The sequence below is a fragment of the Microcaecilia unicolor genome, chromosome 6, assembly GCF_901765095.1.
Source record: "Microcaecilia unicolor chromosome 6, aMicUni1.1, whole genome shotgun sequence".
Classification (NCBI taxonomy): domain Eukaryota; kingdom Metazoa; phylum Chordata; class Amphibia; order Gymnophiona; family Siphonopidae; genus Microcaecilia; species Microcaecilia unicolor.
In genome coordinates this window covers 36,184,226-36,201,952 of record NC_044036.1, presented here as the reverse complement: position 1 = coordinate 36,201,952, position 17,727 = coordinate 36,184,226, and positions in this window count along the sequence as shown.

Genomic DNA, 17,727 nt, shown 5'->3' with positions numbered 1-17,727 from the left:
TTAGCACCCCCCCCCCCCCCCCCATCATTTTGAAAAGTTGGGCCCTATGCTTTGCAGCAGGCCAGCTCAGGTGCTGCCATGCCTAGGGCTGATGTAGGTACTGTATCTTGTATTAGAGCTGTGGGCTAAAGCTCAGCCCGTGGAGGCCAATGCAACAGTAGAACTGGATCGGCTTCTTCAAAAGCAGAGATTTAAAAAATATATGGTATACAGTAAACAATAAGAATGCAAATTGCTACCATATTAAAAACAGCTGCAAGCTACAGTGCATTGCAAACAGTAGGGGGGCCCTTTTGCAAAGGTGCACTAGCATTTTTAGCGCATACTAAAAATAACATAGTAACATAGTAGATGACGGCAGAAAAAGACCTGCACGGTCCATCCAGTCTGCCCAACAAGATAACTCATATTTGTTGCTTTTTGTGTATACCCTACTTTGATTTGTACCTGTGCTCTTCAGGGCACAGACTGTATAAGTCTGCCCTGCACTATCCCCACCTCCCAACCATCGGCTCTGGCACAGACCGTATAAGTCTGCCCAGCACTATCCTCACCTCCCCACCACCAGCCCTGCCTCCCAACCACCGGCTCTGGCACAGACCGTACAAGTCTGTCCAGCACTATCCCCGCCTCCCAACCACCAGTCCAGCTTCCCACCACCGGCTCTGGCACAGACCGTATAAGTCTGCCCAGCCCTATCCCTGCCTCCCAACCACCAGCCCCGCCTCCCGATCTTGACTAAGCTCCTGAGGATCCATTCCTTCGGCACAGGATTCCTTTATGCTTATCCCACGCATGTTTGAATTCCGTTACCGTTTTCATTTCCACCACCTCCCGTGGGAGGGCATTCCAAGCATCCACTACTCTCTCCGTGAAAAAATACTTCCTGACATTTTTCTTGAGTCTGCCCCCCTTCAATCTCATTTCATGTCCTCTCGTTCTACCACCTTCCCATCTCCGGAAAAGGTTCGTTTGCGGATTAATACCTTTCAAATATTGGAACGTCTGTATCATATTACCCCTGTTTCTCCTTTCCTCCAGAGTATACATGTTTAGTTCAGCAAGTCTCTCCTCATACGTCTTGTAACGCAAATCCCATACCATTCTCGTAGCTTTTCTTTGCACCGCTTCAATTCTTTTTACATCCTTAACAAGATACGGCCTCCAAAACTGAACACAATACTCCAGGTGGGGCCTCACCAACGACTTATACAGGGGCATCAACACCCCCTTTCTTCTGCTGGTCACACCTCTCTCTATACAGCCTAACAACCTTCTAGCTACGGCCACCGCCTTGTCACACTGTTTTGTCGCCTTCAAATCCTCAGATACTATCACCCCAAGATCCCTCTCTCCGCCCGTACCTATCAGACTCTCCCCGCCTAACACATACGTCTCCCATGGATTTCTACTTCCTAAGTGCATCACTTTGCATTTCTTCGCCTTGAATTTTAATTGCCAAACCTTAGACCATTCTAATAGCTTCCGTAGGTCCTTTTTCATAAACACACGCTGAATGTTAGAGATGTCCATATATTTTTCTATGGATGGCTCTAGCTTTAGCATGTGCACTAAAAATGCTAGTACGTCTTTGTAAAAGACCCCCTATGTGAGCACGGATAGCTAGGGTGAAATTAAAAAAGAAAAAAGCATGTTGTGGGCATTTTTGCATGGACTCTCCTCCCCACCCCTTCCTGCCTTTAGAAAAAAAAACTTTCCCCAGTGGTGGTGGGAAGGAAAGAAGAGATGCTGGAGTCCATGAGGGGTGGAAAGGGTTATGCTGGATACCATGTGTGTGTGTGGGGAGGGGGGGATGATCCTGGACTATGAAATGGTAGGGAAGGGGAGATGCTGAAAATAGGGGAGAGCTTTGAGCCACTCCTTGATTGTGGGAGGTGGGAGAAGCATGTCTGACAGTTTGCCTAGGACAGTGCTTACTAAACCTTTTCTGTTGTGGATAGATTGGCTCTTTCCTATTTTTATTGGCATTCTTATTCTGGCTTTTAATTTTAATTATGTACATTGCCCCAATATGGTCTGAGCCAAGAGTGGAAATTCATTAAGTTTTAAATAAACATAAACATCAGAATTGCAGCTCCAAACTTGTCAAATCCCTGGCCAGCCTGCATGTGAATGCATCTATGCATATACTACAATGCTAAAGACAACTAAGGCACCTTAACCTTAAATACTGGATTCGTATAACTGCAATATAGGGTGTCTACTATACTTCATAGACCTCCTTGTGCTCCAGGAAAATTAAAACACTGTTGATGGGTTGGGCAATAAACCTCAGCGATAGCACACTGTGTTTAGTCTCCATATACACAGCGACTTGCATAGTCTAGTCCTCACTGGTTCTTAGCCACCACCGCCTTCCTGTGTTATTTTTATTTTACAAAATCTTAGTAGACATGAAAAAAACGTATTCAGTGTTTCATCCCACTGTATTAATACATTCTTAATATACTCATCTTTGAAATGTATTATATGGGTCTAGTCGGCATGGGGGTTCTCCTCCGACATGGCACTTTTTTTGCTGTATTGCTTTATCAAGGAAGTCCCCTAAATAGCTGCCGAGTCGCCTGCTAAGGGAAGAAGCAGGCATGAGATTCTTACTAATGCTACCACAACTGAATGAGCTGATCTTTTACTCTTCAGATATGTTAAGGCCCTAGTATGCTCAGCCTTTTTGTCTTCTGCTCATTTCTCTGCATTTGTGCAAAATAGGTAATAGCTTCATTAGCATGGATTTAAATGTGCTGGTCATTAATGTTTAGCTGGTGCTTTCAGCACAGCTCAAAACGAAAAACTTGTTTCTATGTGAAGTGCACACAAAATTGTGCAGAAAAAAAAACAAGCTAATATGCACAGGCCTAGCACACTTTATTGCATTAGTCCTGTGGGACTCGCTGGCATATGAATAGAATAGAATGTTGGGTATTATTAGGAAAGGTATGGAAAACAGGTGTGAGGATGTTATAATTCCATTATACCGATCCATGGTGTGACCGCACCTTGAGTATTGTGTTCAATTCTGGTCGCCACATCTCAAGAAAGATATAGTGGAATTGGAAAAGGTGCAGAGAAGGGCGACTAAAATGATAGCGGGGATGGGACGACTTCCCTATGAAGAAAGACTAAGGAGGCCAGGGATTTTCAGCTTGGAGAAGAGACGGCTGAGGGGAGACATGATAGAGGTATATAAAATAATGAGTGGAGTGGAACAGGTGGATGTGAAGCGTCTGTTCAGGCTTTCCAAAAATACTAGGACTAGGGGGCATGCGATGAAACTACAGTGTAGTAAATTTAAAACAAATTGGAGAAAATATTTCTTCACCCAATGCGTAATTAAACTCTGGAATTTGTTGCCGGAGAATGTGGTGAAGGCGGTTAGCTTGGCAGAGTTTAAAAAGGGGTTAGACAGTTTCCTAAAGGACAAGTCCATAAACCGCTACTAAATGGGTTTGGAAAAAATCCACAATTCCAGGAATAACATGAATGTTTGTACATTTGGGAAGCTTGCCAGGTGCCCTTGGCCTGGATTGGCTGCTGTGGACAGGATGCTGGGCTCAATGGACCCTTGGGCTTTTTCCAGTGTGGCATTACTTATGTACACTTCACTAACTTAACCACTATCCCCTGGATTTTATACATGGCGCTCAAAATTGCGTGCACAATTTGAGTAATGAGCCAATTAGCACCAGTAATTGGGTGCTAATTGCATTAATTGGCAACATTTTGGATTTACATGTGCAACTAGCTAAGCACTATTCTGTAAAGATGTGTACAATTTTTAGTGCGCAACTGAAAAGAGGTGGCCACAGAAGGCGCATTGGCAGGTCAGGGGCGTTCATTAAAGATGCAAGCAGTTTTTTTTATGTCCAAGAATTTTATTGGTTTTAGAAAAAGATAATTTATCAAGCAATAACATGAAGTAATAACATCAACTGTAACACAGAATTTAAAAAAAAAACCACCGTCAAATCAAAATAATAAATCTTAAACAAGTTACCTAAAATTATAAGATTTCAGATAATTATCCACATGAGACCAAATTTTAGCAGTAGAACATGTCTCACCCATTTTGTCTGCAACAGAGGTTTCAAATTTATGAATCTGTAAAATTGAATGCCACCAAAAAGTAGAATTGAGAATAGAATTATCTTTCCAATGCAAAAGAACTAGTTTCAGCGCAGCAACAACTAAAATGTTCAGTAATTTTTGTTGGGAAACATCCAATTGATCTTGGAACAGCACAGAACCTAACATAATAATTGAAGGAGTAATTGGACCCTGTACAGGAAGAATCTTTGAGATAAAAGACCACACCTGACACCAAAAGTCATAAGTTATTCTACAATCAAAGATCATATGAAGTAAGGTACCAGTGTGTGAGCCACAGGACCAACATTTGTTGTTATTCGAAAGACCAGCTACCGCCAGCTATGACTACATAGCTGGCTGAAGCTATTGGCCTATTCACTTTAGACCAGAGATAAAACCACTGATTGGGTGGTACCTGAATTTGAAGATCGTTTTCCCATACTGAACATAGGCTTAGTTTGCTGCTTAAACACTTCTGTAATAAAAATTTGTATAATTGTAATACAACATGGCCTTTGTAACAAATTCTAGAGAGGAAATCATGTATAGGAGGAGACTACATTTAGGTTAGAGAGATCTTTTGTTCTGGGTTAGGCAATGTTTAATCTGGAGCTGCTTAAAGTATTGGCTGACTGGTAAAGAAAAGCCAGAAAAGAGATCCTCAAAGGGAACAACTGAATTACCAGAATACACATGAGCAATTGTCCTTATCCCATTTTTTGCCCAAATTTCCCAACATACAGGGTGCTTATTAATCTTGATTAAAGGGTTGCCCCATAAGGTGGAATGAAGGGAACTAGAGCTTGAAAATATTTTATTTTTGTTACATTTGTACCCTGCACTTTCCCACTCATGGCAGGCTCAATGCAGCTTACATGGGGCAATTGAGGGTTAAGTGACTTGCCCAGAGTCACAAGGAGCTGCCTGTGCCTGAAGTGGGAATTGAACTCAGTTCCTCGGGACCAAAGTCCACCACCCTAACCACTAGGCCACTCCTCATAATTATCAAGTTCATGCAAACAAGAGAAAGAGGAAAGAATTATTATTTTTCAAACATTCTGGAATAAATAACGGCAAGAGATGGGGACTTAAAGAAGAGCCCCACATCAGTTGCCCCATTGCTAACCAAACCGGTTGATAATGTAGAGGTTTTATCAACCAGTATGATGCCTGACCTAAAATGAATGCACGCAGTGTTATAGGGAGATCCATGCCTAATTTATGCATGAGGATTTACACCAGGTTTCAGTTGGTGTAAAACCTTGTGCCAAAAGTTGGGAACGGATCCCGGTCCCATTTATAGAATAGCGCTTCACTCACTTTTTACGGTGCCCAAATTTGGGTGCAATTTACTGAATCTAGTCCTGTATACACCCAGACGGGCGTAGCCAGATGGTCAAATTTGGGTGGGCCTGAGCCCAAGGTGGGTAGGCATGGAATTCGCCCCCCCAATGCCCCTCTGGTTTGTTCCTCTCTCCACAGACCCCAAATATTAAATACTTGAGCAGGCGGGGATCCCCAAACCCTGCTTCCTGAAGATTTCCTCCTCCTCCCTTGAGCAGCCAGGACTCTTCCAAACGGCAGCTGGCAGCCCTTGCCTCAAACTGATGCTGCTACCAGCTTGTCGTGCATGCTCAGTGCTTATGCATGTGTGAAAACTGAGCATGTGCAGAAGGGCCGGTCTCCAGGCTGTTGGATTATTTGTAGTAAATAATTAGCAGATTTTATACACACAGCTTCAGCTTTAGAAATGTTAATTTCTTTTCTTCATCTCTCTCATACACCCCAGAATAATTCACTGCTGAGTCACTTTAAAGTTGAAGTAACAAAACATCTGTTTACTCACAGTTTGTAGTTAGATTATATTCAGACAGGCTTATATATACATAATACTATACATTTGGATTATCAGCTCTTTCCATGTGCTTAGATGGTAATGGATGCTCACACCATAGATTCTCTCAGCTAGGAGAGATCATGAGCACCATGTGCTGTGCCTAACCCCCACAGGAAGTTGCATGGGTGTGTCCTCTCTAAGCAATTTACATCAGAGGTCACAGAGTAATCACAGAGAAAAAATTGGTGACAGGCAATGCATGTAAAATACAATACATTATTCCAACAAACCCCTTCTCATGCATAACTGTCATGCAATTATTTATTCATACAAAGTCCAAGCTTTATTCGCAGATTCTCAAAACGTTCTCTGGGTAACGGTTTGGTCATGATGTCAGCTGTCATCTCACTGGTGTGACAATAGTGTAGACTGATGACCCCTTCTTTCGCCAGTGCTCGCACGTTGTGATATTTCGTTGCGATGTGCTTGGTGCGTGACTGAACCTTGTCATTCTGTGACAGTCGGATGCAGCTCTGATTATCTTCCATTATCTGGATTGGTCTCTGTTCATCTATTCCAAAATCCAGCAAAAGTTTTTCAATCCACATCAGTTCTCTGCATGCTTCCGATACGGCCACATATTCAGCTTCTGTAGAAGACAGACTCACAATACTTTGTTTATGACTGGCCCATGAAATTTGTACATTTCCATACATAAACACGTATCCACTTGTGGATTTATAATCAGAATGATCCCCTGCCCAATCTGAATCACAGTAACATATTAGTTTTGGATTACTATTGGCTGAAATCTTTAATTTACAATCAATGGTACCTTTTAAATACCTTACCATCCTTTTAACTGCAGTCCAATCTGATTTGGTAGGTGAGCTGACCCTTCTGCTCAAAATTCCTACTGCATTTGCTATATCAGCCCTGTATGTGGTAGTCAGATATAAAAGCTTACCTATGGCTGATCTATATTGGATGTTATCTGGTAAAGGTTCTCTTACTGTTTCATCCTTCAGAAAATCAGTGATCATGGGAGTGCTTACAACTTGGGCATCTTGCATACCTAAACTTTCAATAAGCTCATTTATTTTCTGCTTCTGGCTTAGAAGATAAGAACCATCATTTTGTTTCTCAATTTCTATACCAAGATAGTATGACACATTACCAAGTTCTTTTATCTCAACATTCAGGTTTAAATATTTTACAATGTCCTTGTACTCTTGCTCACTTTCGCTTGCAATGAGCAGATCATCAACAAAAGCTAAAATGTATGCATATTGTCCATTTCTGCACCTAGTGTACAAGCATTTATCTGCTTCACCTTGCTTAAATCCTAAATTTGTCAATATTTTATGCAATTTGTCATTCCAACATTTTGCACTTTGCTTTAATCCATAAAGACCTTTGTTTAATTTACACACTAGCTGTCTTTGTTTTGTATTTATGAAACCTGTTGGCTGTTCCATGTACAAGTCTTCAGTTATATCTCCATGAAGAAACGCTGTTTTCACATCAATGTGGTTGACTTGCATGCCTTTTGAGACTGCAATGCTCAGAAGTGTTCTAATTGTCGTGTGTTTCACTACAGGTGCAAACACTTCATCAAAATCTTCTCCATATTTTTGAAGATATCCCTTTGCGACTAATCTGGCTTTATACCTTTCCACTTTTCCTTGTGCATTCCTTTTTAACTTGAATACCCATTTGCATCCTATAGCTTTCTTGCCAGGAGGTAATTTTGTAAGAATCCAAGTCTTATTTTTATTCAATGCATCAATTTCTTCTTGTGCTGCTTTATGCCATTCAGCAGCTTCTTCTGCTGGCATTTTCTCAATCTCATCCCATGTTAAGGGCTCTTGAGCTTCTGCTGACTTTGTTAGGTAAGACAGTCTTGGGGGTGGAACACCTTTGTTTTCCCTGGATGAGCGTCTGACAACAGGTTGGTCTGACCTTTCCGCATCCTCTAAATCTGAGAGTCCTTCTCCAATTGATTCCCCTTCTCCAACTGTACTGTCTTCTTCAATGATCCTTTCTGTGTCTGCTTCCTCTGCCTGTTCCTCGTTAGATACAGATGAGTTGCTTTCAGACATCTGCCTTGGTATGGCATTTATATACACTGGTATGTCTATTATGGTTCTAGTTTCATATTCTGGATGATAAGGCTCATCTGGGATAATCCAGCCTTTATCAACCCTTTTGTTTTCATCAAAATATGTAACATGTCTTATGCCAACAATGCCAGTTTTCAGATTCAAAATTCTATATCCTTTGTGTCCTGGAGCATAGCCAACTAAAATGCCCCTTTCTGTTGTGGAATCCAGCTTATGCCTTCTTTGCTTTGGTACATGAGCATATGCTGTACTTCCAAATGTTCTTATGTGTGACAGGTTTGGCTTCCTACCATGCCATGTCTCATGTGGTGTGCGCTCAGCGCCTTTAGTTGGCATTCTGTTTTGTAGGTACACTGCTGTGAGAATGGCTTACCCCCATAGTCTTTTAGGGAGATTGCTATCTGACAGCATACACCTGGTCATTTCCACAAGTGACCTAAATTTTCTCTCTGCAACAGAATTTTGCTCTGGTGTATAAGCTACTGTTGTGATATGCTGAATGCCTTCTTGTTCTAGAAATGTGCGCATGCTTTGTGAAGTGAACTCACCACCATTGTCGGTCTGAAGAACCTTTGGTTTTCTTTCAAATTTATTGCTCACCATTGCTACGTATTTCTTCAGCATGTCTGTGACTTGACTTTTTTCTTTCAGCAAATAGGCCACACAATATCTAGAGAAATCATCCAAGAATATTAGCACAAATCTGTTATTTCCCAATGATGGGATATTAAACGGTCCACATAAGTCACTGTGTATTAAGTCCAGTACTTTATTACTCCTATTTCCTGTGTATGCAGGAAATGAGGGTTTCACACCCTTTTGAGTAACACAGTCTATGCATTTCTCCATTTTACCAGTATCTGCACGTATCTGAATGCCGGTGGCTAGTTGCCCACTGTGAAGATCCTGGATCACCTTAAAATCACGATGTCCCAGGCGGCGGTGCCAGATTTCCAGACTACATTTACCATCATTCTTCCTTACTTGCGCCAGATGTGAGGCTTCACCTGAAATGCTCAGTTTATAAATATCATTATGCATAAAAGCTTCAGCATACACTTCATCATTTTTAGAGATTGTGCACTTACTGTTTTCAAAATGAATCACAAATCCCTTCTTATCTAATGTAGATACACTAAGCATATTGCAAACTGCTTGGGGAATATACAAGACATCACTTACAGGAATTTCTTTAACTTCATTAGACACTTTGCATTTTAAGAATCCAATGCCTTTTGCTTGGATCTTAGCAGTCCCTGCGTTTGCAGTATTAAGAATACCTTCTTCTGGACACATTTCCTGAAAGAAATCCTTAGAATTGGTTAAATGGCATGTGCTCCCCGAATCCAAAATCCAAGTACTTTCATTTGAATTATTATTTACCATAGTCAAAGATTTTTCTACCATTAGAAAACTCTTATGTTTATTATTGTCTACATTATTCCAACACAGGCAAATGCCGCTGGCTGACATTTGGAAGAGCGCTGATGCCCAAGGAGAGAAAATCTTCAGCTGGCAAGGTTTGGGGATCCCCACTAGCCATAGCAAGAGTGCCACAATTTTGGGTGGGCCTGAGTCCAGGTCCACCTGTGGCTACGCCACTGCACGCAGAGGAAGTTTCTGCTGAAAAATACAAAATTATACAAAAGCAATAACTATCATGTTTTCCAAAAACTACTGAAGAGAGCAGTAGTTCAGTATTCTTGCAAGCAGCCTTATATAATTCCAAACTGATAAAGAATACTTCTGTGAGCAAAATGTCTTAAGCCAAATACATCTTGCACATAGGCAGGCAAAAATACACACTTGGCTGCCATGAAACTTCTGTGCCAGTTGGGGCCTGGACACTATCACTGGCGCACGAGAATAAACTTTAGTGTTGTAGTGAATTAAGTGGCATGGAATATAACCTTTTGTGTCTGGTACAGGGTTGATGTTAAGAGTATTAGATCAGAGCTTCCCAATCTGTGGGTCATGAACCCAAAAGGGATGACCTGGGTGGACCCTCCATAGGTGCATCATCCTGTATGTCCTGGGGGGGGGGGGGGTCACAGCCACAGCCACAAAAAGCTTGATGAGCACTGTGTTGCAGATCCCCGTCAGTTCAGACCCCAATGCCCCTTCCCTGAGATGTTGATAAGATGATCATGATTGTTCAGTTTATTTATGACTGCTCCACCCAGAATAGTCTTTGAACGTACGTGCTTAATTGGGATAATTTTACATAGGTCAGTCAGGAGGTTCATGTGTGTATTTTGAACAGTTCATAAAGTAGTGATCCTGCCCCCCCAAGTATGCATGTGCTTTCCAAAAGTATACTTGTAGAAATGGTCATACATTTGTTCATGTATCTTTCAGCAGTAGTGCTTCCAGTAAAGATTACAAAGAGACTGTGTACAGAAGCTGCAGCCACAGTTTTCTGCCTTATCAGTGTTTTCTGACTGTATCTCGGTTTGAACAGAGAGGAGACTGTTTGGGTTGTTGGACTCCCTATGTTTAGTGCAGCAGTCAGGTTGGGCTGCTTCCACCTGTTCATAAATATTCATGTTAGTGACACATCTTTGTGCCACGGACTTTAGTGTGATGATTCTAGTATGTTATGTATTAAGGGCCATTTTTCATAGACTTTGGATGGTCTTCATGTGACCTTTTGACTTCACTTTTCTCTAGTCGTTTGTTGTTGGATGGGTGTGGATTTTATCCTTCTTTTGAACTTTGCATCTCAAGAAAGCCAGGTGGTATAGGAGATGTCACGAAACGCCTAGCACGCGCCTGGGGTTAACCCTGCAGTACCTGGAGGGTCTGTCTCCAGCACATGGGCACGTGCTCTGTACTAGCACCCTCCTCCCACCGACTGGGTCCCGCTTGCCTCTGGGCTAGTCTCCCACTCAGGTTATTCCCCGATGATTTCTAGGACACTGGGGCCATACTCCAGGGGTCCCACAGTTCCTAGAAAGCACCCACAGACCCAAAAAACGCAAACTAGGATTCTTAGTCCAGCACAGCAGAACTAATAAAACTATAGGTTTATTATCACATAACTTGAACAGTGAACAGAAAAGGGTGAAATCAGCAAACAATAACAGGTAACTGAATATGGATCAATTATAAAACATTTGTTACTACCTGGATAGCACCTGGGAAGTTCAGGAACTTAACTGTTCACAAGCCTTAAACGGGATCTCAGGACAGAGATGTTTCTCCTCTGTACCCCACACAGAGATTAAAGAAAGATCCAGTACCTCCAGGCAAGATTTGAAGTCAAAAACCAATCGGAGCCCAGAGCACCAACCTTTGAAAGTATCTGGCCAATGGTACTGCAAGTTTCCCTTTTCTGAAGGCTGTTGGAAAAGAGAAAGTAATCTTTTCTGCAACAGCTTTAAAACTGAAAACAAGGGCCATCTACTGGCCAATTAGAAGAAACACATTTTCATGAAATTATTTATTACAATTCACAGGCCTGAAAATCCACTGTTTCATCACAGCATTGTACAAGAATGAGCGGAATAGCCAGGACAGAGCCTTACTTTATGCCTCTGGCCAAATGCCACTCAGCTGGTCTAAAGAAGACCCAGCCATTGTCCTGAGTTTTGTGAAAACACATCAAATGAAAAAAAAATGGATGGAGGCTCCTATTACCTAGATCTTTTTCAAATTAAAAGAGAAAAAAAACACACCAGAAAAGCACACCACAGCTATAAGATATAACTTTTCTTTTCCATCATTGGTCAAAAAATGATCTTTAGCATTCCCTCATATTATTCTTTCCATGAAAATAGAAAAGGTTTTACATTTTTATTATATTTTTTCATTATATTTTCAATATTGTCACTGCCACATGTACCATTGTCCCAGTAAAATATCCAGTTTCACAAGGGCATACACTAAAAAAAAAATCCACAGTAACTGATAATAATGTGATAATTTTCAAATAAACTCAAATATGAGCTGTACTGAATAGCATATTTTACTATTTGACCATATACAAATAATGAAAAATATTCAGCTGCTTACGAATACCAAATACAAATAATGGATCTTGTGCTTTAACAAAATACATACTTAAAGAAGCAACATGAAATGAGATCAAGTGTTTATTTCAGTAGGATTTAGCACAGTAGAGTCCTAGATTATTTGTATTTGAATTTAAATCACTTCGGCAGTATACGAATAATGTATTCAGGGCCAAATCAAATATGAATATTTAGTACAGCCCTATTAGAAATAGTAACATAGTAATTGATGGCAAATAAAGACCTGAACGGTTCATCCAGTCTGCCCATCAAAGCAGCCAGAGCCACACCTGCCACTCTGCAGGTTACACTCCTGTAGGATTAAACACTGGCATAAACGGGGCAGTTGGCAATTTGCCACAATACCAGCCACATAAAGGCAGTTATATATATACCTCTTGCTTCGCACCTTTAGTGTACACTCTGGTGGATCCTCTTCCACTTCTATCCCACTACCAATCAGTGTACCTCAGGGTTCTGTTCTCGGTCCTCTCCTGTTCTCCATCTACACTTCTTCCCTTGGCTCTCTGATATCATCCCATGGCTTTCAATACCATCTCTACGCTGACGACTCCCAGATCTACCTCTCTACCCCCGAAATCTCAACCAGCATCCAGACCAATGTTTCAGCCTGCCTATCTGATATCGGTGCCTGGATGTCTCAACGTCATCTGAAACTTAACTTGGCCAAAACCGAGCTTCTCATCTTTCCCCCTAAACTCACCTCTCCTCTCCCCCCTTTCTCTATTTCTGTGGATGGCACTCTCATTCTCCCTGTCTCATCAGCTCATAACCTTGGGGTCATCTTTGACTCCTCTCTCTCCTTCTCTGCTCATATTCAGCAGATTGCCAAAACCTGTCGTTTGTTTCTCTATTAAATAGAAAGATTAGTGGTGTGGAGATGAATATGACTACAATATTAAAGCTTCCACCTAATACAAAATTACAAAATTATAATAGTATGTGGGGAAAAGCCTCAAAGAGCTCCCAGATCAAACATCAATCCGTCGGAGCTAAAACAGACCATCCGGTCTTCTCTTCATCATAGGCATAAAAACCCACTCTAGATAATTCTCGATGAAGTTCTATAGGCAAAAACCCCTGATAAACTACCCTGTTTAAATTTCAACTAGGGCCGCAATAATTGCAATAATTAATTCAAAATATTTTTAGTTTCTCGTAAATAAGAATTTTATGTTGCATTGCACTTAGCTTTATTGCTTGAGATTCAATGCTATTGTTGCTTCATGCTGTGTTGATCCTTATTCAATTATTCCGAGCCGACGTTGGCCAGCGTTTCGCTGCTTTTTCAAGGTCTCGGGTATATTACTACAGGATACAAAACACAAAGGTTAATATATTACAATTTAAGTAATTATACAAAAATTCTTATTGAAAAACCAACAGCACAGTACTTGGAATACACTGCACGGCGTTTCTGGTATAGCTGATCTAATCCAAAAAGCGTCTCTCTGCCGGTAAAAATAGATTATCTGACGTCAGACGCTGACTACCCATTGTCCAATCAGGATTGTGTAGGAATACCGTGATTGGATGTTCTAAAAGAAACAACACCAATCTAATCGTGAGTTTAATCCTCGCGGTTCCAAAGAATGTAATTTGAAAATCCAACGTTGTTCTACTTGTAATAATTGCCTTTGAAGATCACCACCTCGCGGGGATTTTAAAATTTCTTGTAAGACCAGACATTTCAAATCTTTAAATTCATGGTGTAAATCAATACAATGTTTAACAAGAGGTAGACCTATTTTATGGAGATTTATAGCACTTCTGTGTTCAACTATACGTACACGTAAAGGTCTTGAAGTTTGTCCTACATATATCTTCTTGCATGGACATAATAGACAATATATTACTGAACTTGATCTACATGTGGTATTTGTCTTGAGTTTGTAAATTCTTTGATCCACCGGATTAACAAATGTGGAGGTCTCTAACATGATAGAGCATACAGAACAGCTGTTACATTTGGTATGACCCGTCCAAATGCACGGTAGGGCTCTATTAAATAGTACTGCTGGACAAAGGAGCTCTTTTAGGTTTCTATTCCTACTATATGCTAATCGAAATTGTGCATCTGTAAATTGCGGGTGAGTTTGAATGAGCTTCCAGTGTTTCCTCAGAATGGCTGAAATTCGAGGTGAAGTGGAGTTAAACTGAGTGACATATGTAAAAATTGATGAATCAAATTTTTCTCTTCTTTCTGGAGGATTCGCATTTATAAGATGTTCCCTGTGATTGTAGCGTGCTCTTCTATATGCTTGTTTTATCACTGGTTTAGGATAACCCCGAATTTTCAATTTATTAACCAGCGTTGTTTCTCTATAACATCAGCAAAATCCGTCCCTTCATCTCTGAGCACTATACAGGAACCCTTATCCACACTCTTATCACCTCTCGCCTTGATTATTGCAACCTGCTTCTCACCGGCCTCCCTCTTAGCCATCTCTCTCCTCTTCAATCAGTCCAAAACTCTGCTGAACGACTCATTTTCCGCCAAAGTTGCTATGCTCACATTAGCCCTCTCCTTAAGTCACTTCACTGGCTCCCTATCCGTTTCTGCATTCAATTCAAACTTCTCTTATTGACCTATAAGTGCATTCACTCTGCCGCTCCCCAGTACCTCTCCACTCTTGTCTCTCCCTACTCGCCCCCCTCGGGTACTCCGTTCTGTAGATAAATCTCTCTTGTCTGTCCCCTTCTCCTGTACTGCTAATTCCAGACTCTGTTCCTTTTATCTCGCTGCACCTCATGCCTGGAATAGACTTCCTGAGCCTGTACGTTTAGCCCCATCTTTGGCCGTTTTGAAGTCCGGACTAAAAGCCCACCTCTTTAACGCTGCTTTTGACTCCTAAATTTGTACCTGAGGCAATGGAGGGTTAAGTGACTTGCCCAGGATCACAAGGAGCAGCAATGGGATTTGAACCGGCCACCTCTGGATTGCAAAACCAGTGCTGTAACCACTAGGCCACTCCTCCACTGAATATGACTATGCTGAGAACAAATTCCAAAAGCCATTCTTCTAAAATTCATATATACTACTACTACTACTTATCACTTCTGTAGCACTACAAGGCATATGCAGCGCTGTACACCACACACGAAAAGACAGTCCCTGCTCAAGGAGCTCACAATCTAAATAAGTCAGGTAAACAGAACAACTAAGAGATAAGGGAATAAAGAGGTGGGAATAAAAGGACAGGGTAAGTGAGTAGTGGTTAGATTGAGCCCTCCTAGGATAGAGAAATATCCAGAGTACCTGATTGTAACTCACCTTGGGCTACTACTGAAAAAGGAGTGAGCAAAATCTAAATAAATAAATAAAATATATGATGAAATCAGCAATGTTGCTAACTATCAACATTTTATTTGCTAATTTCAGGGCTTTTTTGAGGGGGTACTTGGGGGTACTGAGTACCAGCACCTTTTCCACTGTCTGCTAAACTTGACCCATGGTTCTCGTATTTTAATGAAAGAGCTCAGGTTCTACATACAAATTCTGCCTTGTCATAGATTCTTGGCTATTGTAGGGTGGGTCCCTCAGTGATCTCCCCACCCCTGAAGGGTGGCCTGGCATTTGAGTACCGGCACCTTTTTTGCTAGACAAAATGCACTGGCTAATTTTAACCTTAAGATATCTTCCCCTTAGCCACTGAGATGCACATCAGCTACGTTCATAGCATACGTTAGGAATGTTTGTTTGTAACAACGTGCATAGATTTTGGGACAACCACAAAATGCCTATTTCCACATCCCTAAGCATGCCACATTTTGTCTCTGTGCATTACAATTTAGGCGCAGTACATTACAGAATATGCTTAGCAATGTAGGTGCATAAATTCTCATTTTTGCCAATTAGTGTTTGTTATTGCTTGTAAAGAGCTGTTAACGCTTAACAACTTGTTAAAACAATTAATCTACATGTGTAGTTATAGATATATGCCTAGATTTACATGCGGAACCGCACAAAACTTTAGGTGCACTATATAGAATCCAGGACATTATGGGCATCTACACAGCACACACTAATTTTTAGTATACCTTTGTAAACAGGGCCCTAACTCAACCCCCACCCCCCCACCCCAAGATTTGCTTAAACCTACTTGTATTATGTTAGCCACATACAATTTAAAAAAAAACAAAACTAGACTTTAATGTTACTATCCAGCTTATTTTCGAAGGAGATCGCTGGCCATCTTCCGACACAAATCGGGAGATGGCCGGCAATCTCCTAAAGCCAGCCAAATCAATATAATCGAAAACTGATTTTGGCCGGCGCCAACTGCTTTCCGTCGCTGCGACAGCCAAAGTTCCCGGGAGCATGTCGGAAGGGTAGCGAAGGCGGGACAGGGGTGTGCCGGGGCGGGCTTAAGAGATGGGCGCCCTTGGCCAATAATGGAAAAAAGAAGGGCATCCCTGGCGAGAATTTGGTCCACTTTATTTGGTCCCTTTTTTTTCAGGTCCAAGTCCTAAAAAAGTGACCAAACTGACCAGATAACCACCGACGGGAATCGGGGATCACCTCCCCTGACTCCCCCCAGTGGTCACTAACCCCCTCCCACCCTCAAAAAAACAACTTTAAAAACTTTTTTTGCCAGCCTCTATGCCAGCCTCAAATGTCATACTCAGGTCCATCGCAGCAGTATACAAGTCCCTGGAGCAGTTTTAGTGGGTGCAGTGGACTTCAGGCAGGCGGACCCAGGCCCATCCCCCTCCTATCTGTTACACTTGTGGTGGAAAATGGAAGCCCTTCAAAACCCACCCGAAACCCACTGTACCCACATGTACCTAGGTGCCCCCTTCACCCCTTAGGGCTATGGTAGTGGTGTATAGTTGTGGGGAGTGGGTTTTGGGGGGCTCAGCACCCAAGGTAAGGGAGCTATGCACCTGGGACCAATTTACGAAGTCCACTGTAGTGCCACCTAGGGTGCCCGGTTGGTGCCCTGGCATGTGAGGGAGACCAGTGCACTACAAATCCTGGCCCCTCCCACGACCAAATGCCTTGGATTTGTTAGTTTTTGAGATGGGCGCCATCAGTTTCCATTATCGGTGAAAACCGAGGGCGCCCATCTCTAAATCAGGTGATCTCAGCATTTAGGTTGACCATCTTTAATGTTGACCTAAATGTTGAGATTTGGGTGCCCCAACCGTATTATCGAAATGAAAGATGGACGCCCATCTCGTTCGATAATACGATCGGCCCCGCCCCTTCTTGGCGCCATCCTCGGAGATCGGCACCCTTAGAGATGGGCGTCCCTGGTCGAAAATGTTCCTCTATTGCTGTATGTAAAAGGAGGAAAAGACAGGTGGACCAGGGCCCACCCAATAGCAGCACACGTATTAGCGGTAGCAGGTGGGAATCCCAAGCTCCGCCAGCAGAAGACATCCCCCTGATGGTAATGAAAATGCTATTCTCCAGGATGCCAGCACCTGCGCATGCTCAGTTTTCAGCTCGTGCCTGCTGCAGACTGCTAAGGAGGAAAGAAGCGTTTTCCCGCCAGCTGAGATTTTCTTTTGGTGGTGGGTGAAGGGGAGAACACTTGGTGCCCACCCACTTTTTGCCTAGGCCCACTCAAAATCTGTTGTCTGGCTACGCCCCTGCTCTGTGACCCGTTGAATGAGTCCC